The sequence below is a fragment of the Protopterus annectens genome, chromosome 3.part0, assembly GCF_019279795.1.
Source record: "Protopterus annectens isolate FY-2018-M chromosome 3.part0, PAN1.0, whole genome shotgun sequence".
Lineage (NCBI taxonomy): Eukaryota > Metazoa > Chordata > Ceratodontiformes > Protopteridae > Protopterus > Protopterus annectens.
In genome coordinates, this window is record NC_056731.1 from 1762767720 (window position 1) to 1762784371 (window position 16652).

The following is a 16652-nucleotide window of genomic DNA, read 5'->3' on the forward strand; positions in this document are numbered from 1 at the left end:
ATGGCACACCACTCATTTACAGCTCATAGCTATGAAAACAATCCTTGTCATGTATACCACTGTCATATACAGATAAGCTGAATGAACATAAAAACATGTATGAATAGGTGATCCATATGGTCTAACGACTTCTGCACACGTGCCCATCTATCAATCCATTTAACAAGTTAGTACATGTCATATATGCAGAGGTGGGATTTGGGCCCATGTTAGTGGATATTATGACAAGTGAGGGCCAAAAGCATAACCAATATGCCACAACTCTAGTACTATAGCAATGGTGTTACCATAATTACATGCAAATCCAAACACAAGTACCAATTCAACCTCAAGAATGTAGGATGTTTCTCATATATTATTGCAGTCAGTGACAGCCATCATAACAAATGTGAATATCATGATATGGTACACAATAGAACTACTGGAATGTATACAGAAACAAAGCAGTAAAATGTCAGCATATGAAAATGACCTGCTATGCAGTCATGGCTATGTATCACCACAAGAAACAGCACAAATGCTAAGGTATACTAATGCTGCCTCTATTCCATTGAATGTACTCACAACTATTACTATATGACTTAGCATCAGACAGTATCTGATGATCAGTCACTGAGTATGCAACTTGCAGAAATCCCTGTAAGTTATTGGTCTCTGTAAACATACTCCACACATTACAGATTATTCTGCAATAACTACAGATATATTTTAATTCCTTCCATATCTGTAGTTTAGTGGGACTGGTTTCTTTTTATCCATACAGCTGCATACAGGGAAAAACTCCTTGTCACTGTTGAAGTCTACTCTCCCTCCTTTATGCATAAATAGATTCTAATGCAGAGACTTTCAAACAGCATTTGCATGAAAACATATTTTAGTTGTTTTCCACAGCAAAGCAAGTAGGTGACAGCTTATAATGCCACTATCAGGAAGCTATTTGTAAGTCAGCTATATGATCAAGTGAGATTCGCTAAGCTGTAAGGCAGCTATATCCTGGCATGAGGTTAGCTATGCGCACATAGCTTTTAAGTACCATTTTGCACCAAAGGTAGTTAATGAGGGTAATATTCATTGTTTAGGATCCAATTAATGAATATCCGTACAAGTTCTAGAACTTTGGCGCAATAACCAACAGCTCAGCATAAATGTACAATGCTTAAAAGAATTATGGAATAAATGAGAATATCTGTAACACATGCCTAATGTCCTCCAGTAGTCTGCTACCATCCTATATGCGCCAGCTTTAAAGTATGCTATTGATACATATTCCTACCATATCATTGCTACCTGCAAACTGTGTGCAACCTCAGTTAGCATTGTTTAGAAGGTGTTTTTATAAAAGCTTCAACATACTGATGAAGATGAGGGAGAGAAGGCTTTGGTGAGTCTGAGCATCAAACTAGAAAGAGGAAGAGACTACCCAGATGCTCACTATCTATGCTGGAGATGAGCAGCGAATGAGTGAAGACCTCAGAAACTTGGCAATGATCAGCCTCTGGAACTGGACTGCGAGGGTGCTCTGTAGATGAACTGTGATCTACCAAACTGGTTTTCAGGTCCACCACCACTATGCTGACCTACATCAAAGAGATGCAGAGGATCTTCACTAGAGGGTCACAGAGGTTCAACACCAGCCACCAGATACATACAGTAAGTCACATAATCCGCATCTTAACACCTGCATTATCATATATGTGTGTTGCAAGCATATGTTTTTTTCTTCATCTGTGTTTCAAGTGTATTCCATGGGTATCTGTATTAATAATAGTAGTTTTACATACAGGAATTTTAGTTCTACTCATTAAAGTTAATATTCACATGTTGACACATTCTGAAGTTATTGCAACTATACTGGCCTGTGTGCACATTATAGAAGACTATCACTTATGACTTTATATTAATATAGACTTCACACACATAAGTAGGACTGCTATTCCAAAATATCTGCTTTTAGAACGTTTAATGTGTTGTGATATTCATTAGCTGAACTGATTAAGCAAGATAGCAAAGTGACTGTTGTTTTCCTATGTGTGGTTCAAATATCCATACAGCCTATTTTTGTAAAAGTTTTGGCAGTGATTCATATAATAGTGTACATCACATATGGAAGATCTACATTTACTCTGTAACATATACAGTAAAGATTTTTACACATATAGCATGGCCATGATGCTTTGACAGTCATAGTACTTTGGCTGTGAATGACTACACATTTCTCCTTTATCTTCAAAACTTCTAGAAACATCATAATGTATACTTCTGTATGTCTGAATGCTGCATAATACATGCATTAGTAAGCTCTAAATTATAAAATTCAAAACAGTCTTTTGTAATCTGTCTGTTTTCATTAATTTAATGAATGTAAGACCGATATGCAAGTCATCATGGCAGAAATATGTGTGAGTCGTGTAAACATTATGCAAGTGTGACGATGTGAGGTATTGCCATCTACACCAAGGAGAACGGGCAGTGCATGTGTAACATATGCCAGCATAGCTGGCTGGAGTTTTGTGGATAATTTTGTGTCATTTGACTATCACACTGACTTGTACAGATGCTTGTGTTAAAAATGTATCAACAGTGTTATTAGAACTGATTAAATGTTTATGTTTAAACAAAGAATTCTGGAAGGGAAGAGTAGAAGTTTTTGAAATTGTTCTATAGCTTTCAGATCCTGCAACATATCTTAGTAAAGCTCTGAGTGTGTATTGTACCAGAGTCAGGTGATCAAATGTGATGTCATTCTATAACAACACTGAAAACAATGGAACTCTCACAGAAGTCCGTTTTGTTTTGTTTTCTTTGGAACCTAATATAAAGCTCTATGACAATTAGTTCAGTTGAGTTCAGTTAGAAGCTCATTACCTTGCATTGTGGAAGTAAGCAGCTCAGTATCTAATTTTGTTTTGCTGTAGTAATTAAGTTAGGTAAGGAACAGTTATTCTTTAGACAGTCAGGAAATACAGTGAGATTTGTTAAGTATTGTTTTTCTACATCTGTTTGAATCTGTCCAACTGTATTATTTTTATTTCTCCTGTGATTGAAACTCTGGTGTTTATTGTACTTAGATAGTTATTATTCTTATGTTTTCGATTTTATTATTTATTATTAAATATTTTTATACCTTTCATTGTGGCCGATCTTTTAGAGAATACTTTTAACATCTTGAGAATACTTGTGCTTATTTTAGTGACTCCTTGGCCACATCAAAAAGCCTTGCTGCCTTGGTTGCACTCTACCATTTATATTAGTATTAATTTTACTCAGTATAATTGGATATCCTTGTAAGAGCCTTAGAGTTGTTGATTGGTGGCAGCGTAGTTACATTATACTCTGGGCAGAAAGCTAATAAATCTGTGCCAGCCTTTTACAGGAGTTTGTGTGTGTGAAAATCAAGGACCCGGGTGTTGGTGTGTTAGCTATTTGGAACTGAGACACAGTGCTCCAAAGTGAGTCTTGTTTGCGATCTGAAGAAACAGATAGTCCAGTCCCAGGTCTGGAGAGTGTTCCCTGTGTACTCTTGGGAGATTTGTGCTTGATGCAGTGATCTGCATCTGAAAATATTGTGTAAATCCTTTCCTGTTTTTAGTGACCATCCCTCACCGGTGTCAATGGTGAGGATTGAGGCTCCTTGATTACTGGCCTGTGGTAAAGAAAGGCCATCACATATTGGTGGCAGAGCAGTGGGATATTAATTGGACTTCAGTAACCTGTGGGCAGTTGCCACTGAAGGTGTATGTACTCTCAACAGCCACAAGGTAAACATTCACAGTTTCATTTTCACAACATTTTTATTCATTTTTATTAATTTAGTTTGGTCAGGGAAAGCAAGAAAAGATGTCAGCAGAAGATTATGGTAAGCTGACAAAGTACCAGTTAGTCAAGGTATGCAAACCCAAATGACTGGTGTATGCTAACCAGACTAAAGAAGGAATGATTTCAGCTTTAATCATAGCTGCAGCGTGGACCAGTGACCAGCAGGACAACCAGTCTGGTGATGGAGATGCGCAGTCTTTAGAAACAAGACAGTTCACCTTTTCCTCAGAGGACTTAAAAATCCATCTGGACTTAAAGAGACTTGAACTGGAGGCCAAATGTTTGGAGGCTGAAGAGAAACTGCGGGGTTTTAGAGACTGAAGAAAAGGAGAAGCAGTGTCAGCATGAACTGGAAGCCAAACATTTGCAGATTGAAGAAAATGGCAGACTGCAGAATTTGGAGATCTAAGAAAATGAGAGATTGCAGCTATTGGAAGCTGAAGAGCAAGAAAAGCAGTGACAACACAAGAGGGAGAGGTTGACTCTTCATCAGAGTCATGAAGGTAATGGGGAAGGGAATAACGGGACCCCAGAAGCAATAAAGGTCAGTAAATTTCTTGCACAATTTCCATAAGGGGATGACTTTGATAGTTTTATTCATATATTTGAAAGTGTATGTAAACAGCATAATGTTGACCAAGAGCTCTGGGTGCAGTTCCTAATCCCCCTTACTCCATGGTAAAGCTGTAACTGCTGTTTCTAAATTGTCTGCTACTGATTGTTTAAACTATGATAGAGTAAACAAAGGTTTATTGAACTGTTATAAGTTAACACCTGCATCTTACATAAAAAAAGTCTTGTGAGCATGGCCTCAAGGTAGATGAAAGTGTATGTGATTATATTGCTGAGTTAAGCACTTATTTTCATAGGTGGGTGAAGCTGTGTCAAGTCACCACTTTTGAAAGACTGGCAAATCTTTTTGAGAGGGAACAAGCCCTTAATACTTTGCCTGAGGACATGAGAATCTGGTTGGCAGATTGAGAGTGTAACTCTGCAGATGGGCTGGAGAGAAAAGGGATCTCTGCTTAGCAAGCAGGGCATCACTGCATAAGAAGAGGATACCCAGTGCTGCACATGGATATAATGAAATCTATGTTGAGGAGCCTATATCTCCCCAACAGAGTCTACCAGTAACAGGAAAAGTTACTAGTTCAGGTACATGGCCAGGATCTGGGTTAGATGTTTTAAATGTAACCAGAGGAAACATGTAGCATGCAAATGTCCACTGAAGCAAGGTGAAGAACAAAAGGTGAGGGAGCCAGCAATTTGGAATAACAGTGTGCCAGTAGTAAGTTGTGTGGAGACAACAGGGGTACCAAACTATCACCAGAGTTTGTATCCTATCTTAGTGGATGGAAGACAGGCCACTGCTAAGAAAGGCACAGTCTTTGACATAACCATTGTGAAGCCTGCAGTGGTTAAAGAGGTGCAATACTTGCTTGAGCACTCTACTCCAATACTCCAATCAGAGTTTTAGGAGGGATCCCATTCCAAATACCTTTGGCCAGGGTTCACCTAGACTGGGATGGTGGAAAAGGAAGCAAGCAGGTAGCTGTGTTTGAAGATATTCCTGCAGATGCCTTCATAGGGAATTATTTTGATAATGTAGTACCTTATGTGCATGAAGTTACATGCAGTTGAGCTTGAGGACAGGCATGTAGGTCAGTTAGCCTGGGGGAGACCCAGATAGATCCCACACCTGAAGCTGGGGCTTGTAATGTGGCTATTTCAGCAGGGAGCTACCCTGTAGTAGTGAGCCTGAACGTGAGCCACAACTGCTGGTAGGTACTGATGTTCCCATGGATATGGTGACTGCAAGGACAGAGTTGAGTGAGGTACCTCTGTCAGAAGATATGAAGCTTCTTGTGCAAGGGGAGCAGGGAGGGGTTACAAAGACAGACTTGAGACAGGATCAGCTTTTGGATGCTGCTTTCTGAGGCTTGAGGGAGGTAGCTAAGAAGGCACCTGATGGTGACGGAAAAGGAGAGTCTGTATACTGGAACAAAGGGTTACTGTATAGAGAGTGGACCCCTGAGGGAGGGCTAGAGGGTGAGGTAATACACCAGTTGGTAGTGCCTATAGCCTACCATCTGGCACTTATAGCCATAGCCCATGACATTCATTTTGCAGGTCATATGGGCATAAAGCGTATCAAAAGATATATTATGAATAACATCTATTGGCCTGGGATTGCAAGGGATGTAACAGGGTACAGTAGGACCTGTGAGCAATGCCAAAAAAAAGTAGGCAGGGCAGGAGATAAGGTCAAAGCCTGTTGATGCTTTTGCCTGTAATTTAGGAGCCATTTCACAGGGTAGCTATGGATATTGTGGGGCCTCTGAATACCCCAAATTACACAGGGAAGAAGTAGATGTTGGTGGTAGTAGATTATGCTACTAGATACCTTAACGCAGTGGCACGGTCCTCCATCGAGGCATTGAAGGTGGCAAATGCTTTGTTAGAGATTTTCAGCAGGGTAGGTTTCCCAAGAGAAATGCCAACTGATGGAGGTGTCAATGTAATGTCAGACCTGCTGACTTGTATGTGGAAGTCTCATGGGTTGAAGCACCTAAAGACCACCCCCTACCACCGCCAGACTAATGGTCTTGTGGAGAGATTAAATGCTACACTAAATATCATGCTATGGGCATTTTTAGACCAGTTTAAGAGAGAATGGGACAAATATTTGCCCCTTCTATTGTTTGCATACATAGATGCACACTGGAAATCCACAAGTTTTTCATCCTCTGAGTTGCTGTATGGACATGGGGTGATGGGGGACTCTTCGTGATGCATGAGAGGGTGAGTGTAAATCCCAGAAGAAGTCTACTGTGGCATATGTCCTAAACCTCAGGACACGGCTTAGGGAGCTCATGGGCGTGGCCCAGGAGAACCTGGCGGGGACCCAACAGCAGAAAAAGGTCTGGTATGACACGATGCTCAAGCCTGAGAGTATGCTGTGGGACAGCAGGTTATTGTGCTCATTCCTGTCAGACATAGGACCCTTCAAAGTGGTAAAAAAGGTCAATGATGTCAATTACATAGTAAAACTGCAAGGCTGGAGGCAGGAGCACAAATTGTACTATGTTAACATGATGAAGCCTCAGTATGTTCTGGAGGTCCTGGGCAGACTGAACATGGCAGAGTTGACTATTAACCCCAGTAAGTGTATGGCAGAGGTCTCCACCAAAGGACATAAAGTGGGGAGTGGTAAGATTAAACCAGAACCTGCCAAAGTGGAAGCTAGTTCAGACATGGCCTGCCCCATCTCCAAAAATCAGTTAAGGGAATTATTGGGGACAGCTGGGTACTATAGAAAGTTTGTTTCCAATTATAGGACAATCATTGCTCCCCTCAAGGAAAAACAGGCCAAATAACATAGTGTGGACTCCAGGCTGTCAGCGGGCATTCCAAAAAGCTTAAATGGGCTTTGAGAGAACACCCTGCATTAGCCAGTCCAACAGAAAATTTGTTGTGTAGATAGATGCTTCAAACCATGAGGTAGGGGCTGTACTCAGCCAAGTTTCCTCTGAGGGGGAAGAACACCCACTTGTATATCACAGCCATAGACTCCAACCAAGGGAGGAATGTTATGCAGATGTAGAAAAAGAATGTCTAGCCATAGTATGGGCACTGCAGAAACCTAAGTCTTATTTGTATGGAAGGAAATTAACCATGGTTACAGACCACAATCCCTTAACATGGCTACATAGAGTCAGCCAATAAAATTCCAAGTTATTAAGATGGAGCCTAGGGTTGTAGGCATATGACATGACAGTACAGCACCATAGTGGGGTCATAAATGCCAATGCAGATGGAGTCTCAAGACAGAGTATAGGTTAATGTGTTCCCAGACAGGCCCATTTCTCTGAAGCAATGTTTTTTCAGGGTCCTTGAAAAACTAACTGGAGTCTTCAAATGGGGAGAGAGATGTGATGACGTGAGGTATTGCCATCTATGCCAGAGAGAATGGGGAAGTACATGTGTAACTTATGCCAGCATAGCTGGCTGGAGTTTTGTGGATAATTTGTGTCGTTTGACTATCACACTAACTTGTACAAATGCTTGTGTTAAGCATGTATCAATTGTGTTATTATAACCAATTAAATGTTTATGTTTCAACAAGGAATCCTTGAAGGGAAGAGTAAATGTTTTTGAAATTGTTGTATAGCTTTCAAATACTGCAACAGATCTTAGCAAAGCTCTGAATGTGTATTGTACCAGAGTCAGGTGATCAAATGTGATGTCATTCTATAACTAGCACTGAAATAATGAAACTCTCACAGCAGTTTGTTTTGTTTTGTTTTCTTTGGAAACTAATAAAAAGATCTATGACAATTAGTTCAGTTCAATTCAGTTAGTTATAAGCTCATCATCTTGCCTTGTGGAAGTTAGCATTTCAGCATCTAATCTTGCGTTGCTGTATTAAGTTAGCTAGAGAATAGTTATTTTTTAGACAGTCAGGAAATACAGTAGGATTAGTTAAGTATTGCTTTTCTGCATCTGTTTGAATCTGTCCAACAGTGTTATTTTTATTTCTTCTGTGATTGAATACTGGTGTTTATTATACTTAGATATTTATTATTCTCATGTTTTTTAATGTATTATTTATTAGTAAATATTTTTATACCTTTCATTGTAGCTGGTCTTTTAGAGAATACGTTTAACATCTTAAAAGTACTTGCGCTTATTTTAATGATGCCTTGGCTACTCTGAAAAGCCTTGCTGCTTTCATTACACTCTACCATTTATATTAGTATTGATTTTACTCAGTATATTTGGATACACTGGGCCATACACTGTCTTTTATTCATATCATCAATAAATTAATATTATGACATTTAAAATGTTGTATAATCATAATGGTACACCAGTTATTACTACATATTTGTGTTGTTTGTTATATAACAAAGAAAGAAATCTTATGGGCCATATCTATTGATCATTATGGTATCACAACAAATGTACTACACTGTGATATAACTTGAGCAAATATTTCATGTGTTTCTTTATAGCTATGTTCATTCCAATTTGATTATGTTTTATTGCAGACCTGTTTTGTATATGACTGTGATATTTGTTATGCACCATTTTGTAGATTACTATGAACTGGTTTATACCTGACATCACATATTATATTAGAGATGGATATGGTCAGACAGTATTATAACATCACATGCATAAAAGTTACAACATGTACATTTTGTAGTTTGAATGATGTTTTATTTATTTATCATTTTTTTAAGTTAGTATCTATTATGTATTGTATAATATATTTTTCCTGTGTTGAACTTTGACAGAATTTTAAACCCATACTGGCCCACTAAGAAGACGACAATCTGCCAGACCACTGCCAGCTGAGTCAGACTCCGAGTACCAAGATACTGACCATGACAGGGGGGATGATGATGACTACAATAAACTGGGACCTGCACTTGCCAATGCTTGGCTCAGCTTAGAAGATGTCCAGCACCATGCCAGGCAGATGATTTTCAGGATGAGATCTGAGAAGAAGTGAAAGATACCTTCTAGATACAAATGAGGGGACCTGATGGAAAACTTCTTTCAGGACATGGTTTGTGCCATGCATGACTCCTGGAAAATTGCTTGAGAGATTTGTCATGATGTTCAAACCCATCAGGGTTGTCTCTCATGGCCTTTAGTATTGTCCGTGTGATCCACTTTTGTAATGCTGGTACAATGGTGTTTTCCATATGCAAATATTTATGGCCTTGGCACAGTTATGCAAATAACCCATATTGCTGTCATGCTTTTCTCAAAATACGTCATAAGTACTGAGAACATATCACGTCATATTTGGCTTTGTCTTGCTGGTACAGTATAATACACAATACTACATGATCATGCTGTCTTTACTGCATGCATTCCTCCATATGGGCAGGGTGCTAATCTTTCAGTTTGTGCGTGTGTGTATGTGTGTGTGTGTGTGTGTGTGTGTGTGTGTGTGTGTGTGTGTGTGTGTGTGTGTGTGTGTGTGTGTGTGTCTGTGTGTGCGTGTGTGTGTGTGTGTGTGTGTGTGCAGTCATGCATGTGGTGCAACATAATATTGTTATGACCAATAAACTCTGATCATTTTAACTAAATAATTACAAAACATAACAATGAAATATAGTAAATATACATTCAATTATACTTTTAATAAATATTCTCTATTAAAAAAAAAACATTAACTTCTATTAGTTTATATTTTGTAATAATTTAGTGTTAATCACATGACTGAATGACACCAAAAACAGTTTGATAGATAAATGGCAAAGTATGTTGAAAAATAGCTTGATAAAGTCTTAGTTAAGGCAAAACTCCAGTTTGCCTGGTGGTTGCTGAATTCTTCCAGTATGAAAAACAGTGCTGAAGTTGTTGGCACCCATATGCATATATAATATATATATATATATATATATATATATATATATATATATATATATATATATATATATATATATATATATGTGTGTGTGTGTGTGTGTGTGTGTGTATCCTTGTAGTGAGGTGCAATAGTTTTTCAATCTTAAAAGGTTAAACTTCTGCAATTCACACAGAAAAACATAGGGCCAGATTCCATAACATTTGTAGAACCTGGTGCATTTCATTGATATCTATACAACAACAGCAAATAAACCTGTAACATGCAAATATGCCTCAGTGAACTTAGAATATGTTGGTATAAAATACAATTGACCAACAGCATCAGCATACTACCTAGCATCACAGCCACTCCATAATTCATGAAAATTGCCTCATAACCTATAATATATAGTACCAGAAATTATAGAAGCTCAATGCAAGCTGCAGAACAGTTAAAGGAATATATATCTTCAGCAATCTCTCCAGTAGGTCCACAGACAACTACAGATGCTTCCGTAAGTTGTGTACTAATAAAATATATTCAATGGAAAATATGGAATCTGACAGATCCATAACATTTCTAATAAAAAAAAATAATAAAGGTTAAGGACAGTCATGGCCATTTCACCAGGTCTAATAATAGCTAACTATGGGTGCAGAACATGTGGGGAATAAAAGTAAATGCACACACCTAAGGAAACAGGGAGATAGAAAAGCAAACATGGAAGATTGGTGAAAAACAGAGACACACATGATGTATGTTGGATTACGAGCATCTGACACACAGTCAGAGAAGCATGGGCAATTTTTATTTATTTATTTTTTTATATAAGACTTAGCCCTATTTTATATTTTTCTGGAGAATAAAAGGTAAAATGAAAGGTAAGATACACACTCACAACATGGACAACAGAAAGTTGGCAAACAGGTTAGATATGCATACCAGCCATGGCGGCGTCCAGAAATACAGATGTAACTATGCACTATGATGTTGCAAACTGCATGACAGTTACACCTGAATGTGTATGACTGAAGGCAGGTGAGTGGTGTAAGGGAATAAATGGGGATTGCATAACACATTGGATATTGACTCCAATACTCAAATAGTCTGTCAACAGTGAAAGTGTAAGCAAATCAACAGCACAGATGAGGAAATGCAGCCCATGAAATATTGAGGAAGAAGACCAGTGGAGAACAGACTAGCACCTCTAACCATACCCTGGAAAAGCAAATGACTAAGCACAGTGTCAAATAGCAGTACCATAGCAAAGCAACAAACTGGCTGCTCCTTACACAAGTAGGTGTTCACAACTCAAACATATATGAAATGGAATTAATATGTTACAGACATATGCCATGTCAGAGGCAACAAAGAGATACTGATGTATATGTGTGACCTTTATAGACCTAACAAGAACCTATCAGAAAGCAATTTCAATGCACATGCACACACCAATGACATGAAATAATAAATTGCATGAAATCTATGATTAATGCTATAAGAGCTGTCAGATTGCGCACTTGAAGTATAACAAATGACTTTGGGTAATATGTAAAACACGTATAACAGGAGCAAGGATGCAATGTAAGCAATAGCCAGCAAATTGTGTGTAAATGTCTTGCAAATTTATAATGGCCATGAGGCTGGCACAATTTGGCATTCTAGCAATGTAGCTGTATGATAATGGACAATAATGCAAAGGAAGGTTAATGTATAACTTGTGTATGTACAAGATATATGCTAAACCTACAAAGGGTGAAAGGAAGTTGAGACAACATAGGCCCACATCAAGGAGGGCATGCCAGCAAAGCTAAGTAAGCAAACAATAAAGCAGGACATTATGTAAGGGGACATATTGCAAATATGTGTGCACCACATGAGGTGGTGTTTAAGTCAACCCAAACTACATTGAAGGAAATGGCAAATGTCTGTTACATGGGAAGACTGCATTGCTGATGGCACTAAGCATGGCCATGTACAAATCACACACAGCAATGTGCAATCGTCTAATCACAAGAGACATACGTACACAAAACTAAGAATCAGTATCACATACACAGATATACTGTCATGCCAAATGTATAACAAAATGCGGAAAAAAACATCTGTGGTAATATATATATATATATATATATATATATATATATATATATATATATATATATACATATAGTTCCACTTCACAATATCGAATTACTAAAAACCCGAACTTCATATGGTTCCGACCTTATGATCGAGTTTTCAATAAATCAAAATTAGGAAGTGGAATAAAAAAAAGACCCAAACACATCATTTCTGCAGGGGGGCAAGCCCCCCTGCACCCTCCCTACTTAAATATACCATCTCTGTGATCGCACTATAGCAAGGAAATGGGAGATCTCCCAATCTGCACTTCGCATATAGCATGGAACGGGAGATTTCCCTTTTCCCACTGTAGCGTGATCTTGGAGTTGGTATAGGTTCATAGGTTCATAGGTTGGTACTTGGCTATCGGCCCTAGAACCTGTACAAGCCTAGCCATAACAATTCCCGGGCTATTTCTCCCCACAAAATTTACTTCCTACAATATTTAAGTAAGGAAGTGTGGGGGGTGCAGGGGGGGGTGTCCCCCCTGCAGATACAATGTGTTTGTTTTTTTTTTTATTCCACTTCCTAATTTCGAGTCACTGAAAACTTGATCATATGGTCTTGACCATATGAAGTTTGGGTTTTCAGTAATTCGATATTGTGAAGTGGAACTATACATATATATATATATATATATATATATATATATATATATATATATATATATATATATATATATATATATGTATAAATACAAAAGTCCGAAAGGACTTTTTCAAGTTTTTGGAAAGCTGAAAAAAGAATGCATCGAATGTACAATGAGCAAATGCACAGTAACGTTCGCTCATTGCAGATTCTTCATTTTGGTGTGAGGTGCACTATAGTGGGGATCGGGAAGTGGACCCTTTCCCCACTGTAGTGTGACCTCGGAGTTAGAATAATAAAGTAGGGGGTGTGGGGGGTGCAGGGGGGGCACAGCCCCCCTGCATTACGCTTTGTCTTTGAATTGAAATTTGAAAATCAGCGAATCTGGTTTTCGATTTGCTGATTTTTGACCATCGGTGCAAATCGGAATGACGATTTTCATCATTCCGGTTCACACAAAGGGCCAGTCGGTAGGTTGAGTTTCAACCTTTCAAAGGTAAACCATATATACACGTATATATATATATCTATCTCTATATATATCTATATATATATATATATATATATATATATATATATTTATGGGTCTACTTCATATGACCTAAATTTCATTTGACTGAAATTCATTTGACTGAGACCAAAACACTGAAAGTTCAAAAGACTGAAAACTCATTTGACTGAAACTCATAACAGTGACACATTAAAGTAAAAGGTTTATGCACTTTTCCCCACTGTATTGCGATACTGGAGTTAGCATATATAGTTAGGGGGTAGAGGGCACAGCCCCCACATTGTGGGTGTGGGGGGTGTACCCCCCGCATACGTTATATATTTTAAACCATACACATGGATATTTATAACTGCAATGAATTACTCTTTGCAGAAAACAATATTTTCCTAAACTATGTCCCCCACACACACCCTAACTATATATACTAACTCCAGGATTGCACTACAGTGGGGGAAAAAGGGTATATACCTTTTACTTTAATGTGTCAGTGTTATGAGTTTCAGTCAAATGAGTTTTCAGTCTTTTGAACTGTCAGTGTTTTGGTGTCAGTCAAATGAATTTCAGTCAAATGAAATTTCCATCATATCAGGTAGACCTATATATATATATATATATATATATATATATATATATATATATATAGATAGATATATATATATATATATATATATAGATATATATATATATGTCACCGACCATGGGTATGACTGAGCAAAGGGCAATCCTGTGAACAGCAATACAGTGCATTAACATGTATTCAATGAATGTTCACAGTCACAAGGTACAATGGCATTTCTGTATTGATCAGTATATGTGCAGTCATGTACGTAACTCAGTGCATATGTACACCAGTTGCCGAAATATGGGGATGTATGCGAATAAGTAATGCATGTGGAAATATAACAGTAGCCAAAGAAGGTATACTTGAATGTTTCTGTACTAAATCAGCAACTCCATGGTATATACATGAATGTTACAGTGGTGGTCAAGGCGTTACATAAAGAAAGACTGCCCTTATATAGCAACCACACTTAGATGATATAACATGGCACCATCATTGCCAGTACATGCCACATGGAAAGCAAGTATGTCATTATTACAGCAGAGCACACTGGTGTCATACAAAGTGCAGGGGCAAGGACATGTCCTGTTAGTGAACAGACATGACATTTCAATCATAACATACCCAGCTCTCTGTGTTATGTGTGAACTATGGAGAAAATATTTGGGAGTTGCTGTCAGTCCCACACTTTTATACAGCAGAAGTCTTGCATCTGTACCAGCATGCTAATCACACAAGCAACAGTGTATTGGGCATAACAACAATATGCTGTATTGCATGAATAGGAGTTCACAAACACACACACACACACACACACACACACACACACACACACACACACACACACACACACACACACACACACACACGTACCACACCTGTTCACATGGAGCAATTTATGCATCAAGTGCAGCAATTCATGGACATCAGCATGATTACTGCATGTGTAATGTGGTTATGTGTGTCATGGTCCAGGTGTTACATTATGCAAAATGTCACATGACATCTGCATTGCAGGGTCAGATTTATATGACATAAGCATGGCAGCAATATGCTAGTCATGCACAAGTGTGCCTATACAGTACAATTGTTTTTGTTTTTCTATATGGCAAACACCATGGTGGCAGCAGTACACAAGTGGATCACACAGAAAATACTTACAGTTCTGAGCACCCGCCCTGACGAGGATGAACATCACAAATGATCTTGCAAGCTATTTCCCCTGAATAAATCTTACATGGCCCATGCCATATCCTGGAAATAATTCCCCATCATGTCCCTCATATGTGTCTAAATGACATCACCAATAGCCAAAAAAATGCAGAAACAAAGGTGATGTATGACTGGAAATACTCTATATACCAACGAATGACCATAGTAAAAAATAAACAATCGGAATTAAAAACTGCAGACAATATGAACAAACTAAAAGACTTTAATGAAAGCAAAAACATTCAATTGCTACACTAAGTGCTATCATCCCATAAAATAAAAGGAAATTCATCAGAGTAACAGTAATCACCTTTGTTTCTACATTTATTTGGTTATTGGTTTGGTCTTTTTTGTTTCAGTTTCATTAGATTATTGATACTGTATGGGGTTAAGGTGATGTCGGCTGCCATTTTCTCAAAAAATGGGCCAGGATGATCGGCTGCAATTAGATGTCCTAGAAAGCCTGGATACAGTTATCAGAGCCTTGACATAGCTTTTGTAGTTAATGAACCAGCAGCTTGATGGACTCAACTCAGGAAATACTTGTATTAGTGAACCAAGTTTTGTGATGGGGGATACATGATCTGGTAACAATTCTGGTCCTAAATTTCATTCACAGTTGGATTTGCAGCATTTGAACCATCATGCTAGTGTGACAAACAGTTCAGCCAAGATGTAGCATTCTAGCAGGCTGGCTGGGTGGTTTAATAATTCTGTCATGTTTGGGCAGTCTGCCCAGTATGACACATATACAGATGTCACAGTAGTACAGTAACTCATAACTTTTGAGAACAAATGATAAAAATATCATAAACTTGAGGGTGAAAATTCATATTTTCATGAATGTATTAAACAGGGCATAGTTCCAAAAGGACTCAGATCATGGAAGTACCCTTCGGGGTTGGTGAAGGGATCCAATTTATATTTTGAAGTAATGAAACTTTTTGACAAACACAAATTTGAGTTAATGGAAATTCTTACGCGTCATAATCAGAAAAGTTTGGAACAGTTGGAACTGGAGAATAGAGGGTTGGATGAAAACATCTAAAAACTTGGTTTTGATTTGCATAAAGCGGACTATGATTCCTTATTTCACAGGGTTGAAAAGACACTGACTGAATTAAGAGCTAGGAAAGAGAAGAATTTTTTATGAGACAAATCTGATTATGTTAATAAAAAGACCTACCCTATACCCCCTAAACTTTTTAATGATGATTTTTGTCATGAGGTTAAACAGAGTGATAATGTGGTACCACCTGAGGCCCCTTTGGACCGCCCCTGCCAATGCAGAAGTCCAAGAGAACTCGGAATCAAAGGCGAGGGAATCAGTGAGTTTCAGGGATATCACCACAATTTCAGCATGAATTATCAGCCCCTGTATATGGTGAGGGGGGAAGTGAGGTGGCATTAATGACTCAGCCCGAACATTATTTTCAATTGGACAAATGACTTTAAAATAAATTATAACTTTA